This window comes from Carica papaya, chromosome 2 (assembly GCF_054855325.1).
Source record: "Carica papaya isolate Zhongbai chromosome 2, ASM5485532v1, whole genome shotgun sequence".
Classification (NCBI taxonomy): Eukaryota; Viridiplantae; Streptophyta; class Magnoliopsida; order Brassicales; family Caricaceae; genus Carica; species Carica papaya.
Genome location: NC_142310.1, coordinates 22,397,630 through 22,401,180, shown reverse-complemented (window position 1 = coordinate 22,401,180; position 3,551 = coordinate 22,397,630).

The window sequence follows — 3,551 nt, the reverse complement described above, 5'->3', positions numbered from 1 at the left end:
TAAAATTAAATATGTTTCAAATTCCCTTTCAGCTACTTTTACCTTACACGGTCTATACACTTCATCAATATACAATGCACCACTAGTTGGTGTGGATACCATGAACATGCAATCTAACATCATTAACTCTACCCTCAACCTAGATACAAACATATGTGAGGTGAACAAATCGGTCACTCATGGATCAATCAGAACTCTTGCAAGAAAGTCCAAAATATAAAATGTACCTTGAATAATCTCTTGGATCGCCTTTGCATCCTGAGTAGTCAAGGCAAACACCCTAGCTAGAATCATCAGTCTGTCAGGCTCCATAGGCATATGATAGTCATGCACAAGATGTTGAGTACTACCACATCTATAACATCCCTGACTAGTAACTATATACGGCCTATCTCTAAGACTCCTACCGCAATGCGAGCACTCTGCATTTCGCTAAAATATCTAATGACCTGGAGTTAAATCATGAACAGTCCTTATTTCTTCTCCCTCTGACTCAATGGTGGTGGTAGTAATCAGTGATTGGGGAGTCCCTTATTATACTCAGTATGCTCTCTATGCAGTGTCTCTATTAATTGTGTCTTCTCTAACATAGCTTAATAGATAGGTAAGGCGAACACCGCCATCTGATGGTACAACTCCAGTCTCAGCCCCCTTTTTAACCCTTCTAGCTTTTTTTAGTTCATTCATAATGACTTCTGAAGCAAAGCGCCCAAATTTATGTATCTCTCTGCATACTCAACCACTAGCAGCTTCCTTTGACACAATTCTGCGAACTCAATCTCTTTCCTTTATCGGAGAAAATCCAAAAAATATTCAGCATTGAAGGCCTCCAAAAACACCTCTCATGTCACTGGATGAATTAAAACTCATTTCTTTATATTCCACCAATGTTCTGTAGACCCTCTTACCATAAACGTGGCTAGTTATACTTTTTAGTCAGCTGTAACTTCTATCACATCAAATAATTTTTCTATTTCTTTGATCCAATCTTCAACTACCATCTCCCAGGATATCTAATGAGGCTGTCGACTTATCCATTTATAAATTCAAATACCCTTTTTATTTTTCTTAGTCTCAATTACCCAATCAACATGAATACGTAAACCAGTAACGCACACCAAACAAGGTAACAAAACATCAGGTTCACAATAATTCAAACCATAATAGATTAAACAGTGATTCATACATATGAAACCACAGAATAAACAATCAAACACTATACTGCATTTAGACTGTGAAGTACATCAAACAGGAACAGACCGACAATTACATCAGGTTCGGCCTTATTAGCAATCTCAATTAATTATACATATCTATTAATTCATAAAATATCGTTTTATCATTTATTAAGCTTTAATGTCGTGATAGAAAATAGGGTGAGGGATCCTTACTTATTTCGAAGTCTGAAATTGGGTTCTCACTACGCGTACGGGCAGTCCCTAGATTCCCTAAATTTTTTTTCGAAAATTAAAACACACTTACAGTACCTGCACATGTCCCCAAAAAACTCCAAATCAGACCCAGGGCCTATTCGGCCAATTTCAGAATTCTGGCACAGTGGCTCCGCCGTGCTCCGGCGACGGTGCCACCGCCCACGGCAGTGATCCGCCTCGGGTTGGCCGTTTTTGGCCTTTTTGACCGAATTCGGCCAAACTTGTATTGATTCCTGTGATAAAACACTCCTAGGGCCCTCGGTGGGCCAAACAAATTCAAAAAACTGAGACTTACCGGCAGTGGAGCTCTCAGGTGCGGAAGCTTCTCCAGCATAAATCACAGTTTGGTGTTTTGCTCCAGTCAACCTGTAGAGAAAAAGACGGTGGTCACAGTGGTGTAAAAATTACATCGAACAGGAATCGGGAAGGGCCTTATCGGAGGCAAAAACTGAGGAAATCCGCGGCGGTGCCGTTGGGCTTCGGCGGTATTTTTCGGCCAATTGGCCGGTGGTTTGGTTCCGATTTGGCCACATGTGCATTCAACATCGAAAATCGAGCCAAGGGGAGAAATTTTACCTCGTTTGGCGGCAGAAATGTGCTCTAGTACGGCGGTGGGTGGCGGCGGTCGGTTCCTCTGGTGGCTAGGTTGTCTTTTCCAGCGAGGACTCTGGCGGCTAGGGTTTGGAGTTGGGTGTGGATGAGATTATTTATAACCCTTCCCTTTTAATCTAAGTCGTCCATCACGATTTAATTTGCACTGTCCGATCGCGATTAAATTAGAAATGAATCTGGGTCGTCCATCGCGATGCAATCTGGGCCGTCCGTGCATGATTCAATCTGGGCCGTCCGCACGCAAACAATCTTGGCCGTCTGTGTGCGCATTTGATCTGGACCATCCGTGCACGCAGGAAAGGATCTCAGCCGTCCAATCGTGCGCACGCGGATCGCCCACGTGGCCTATTCCGCGTGGCCTTCCTGCATCAACGTCTCTGCCACGCGACATGTCCTGGTTGGCCGGAGCTGCTGACATGGCTACTGACGTGGCACAATTCTTCTAAATTGCGTTTTTACCTCCGGTTTCCATTTTTTTTTTCAAAAACATCTCCAGAATCTGAATTTTCATCCTTTTTTTCCAAAATTATTTTCAATTAAACCCCAAAAATAATTTTATCCATTTTATTATTATTATTATTTTTATTTCCCATTAAATTAAATTAAACTAAATTAAAATATTTATATTATTACTTAAATGAATAAATAAAAGAAAAAATTAAAATAAAAATAATTTATAATAATTCCAATAATAATAACAAAATAAAAAAAAAATTTGGGTGTTACGCTACCCAACAATAACCCCTCATCCAGCCGACCAGCACCACTGGCTCACCAAGGAACATAATATCAACAACAATCACTGCATATTTCATACCCTAGAAATAATCCACCAAAAACTAACCAACCAAGATTAATTAGATAAAACTATTAATACAACAAAATAATTTCAGTGTATAAAACCATACAAAGAGCGATTCTTAAATGGCCATACAAACCTGTAGATCATATCATCGATATCTATATACCTGCATATGCAGCATTCACTGCAGATGTCAGCCATTGAATAGTTGAACACACATACACACACGTCACCTCAATAAAATCAGCACCCAAAAAAAATAGATATAGACTACAGAGTGACCTCACAAACACACACACCAAACCATATACTCAATGGCCACCAAATGACCATATGCACACACATAATTCTGCCACTGACAGCAACCCATCGGCCACCTCAAGGCCACACACTCACACTATTCCGCCACTATCAGCCATTTACTAGCCACCTCAAGGCCACACACACACTGTTTTGCCACCCTTGGCACCCACCGACCACTATACAGCCAAACACTCACCTCATTCCGCCATTATAGGCAATCGGCCATCAAATAGCCACTCACACACACACACATAACCATTATCAACATACCAGAATACACACCCCTTCAGAAGTCCTTCGATGCTCCTAATATTTACCTATTTCACCATTACCTTCATATCTCCATTAAACTCCATCTAATCAAAAGTTTACTCTATTCAGACTTCCCGAGACCCTAATCC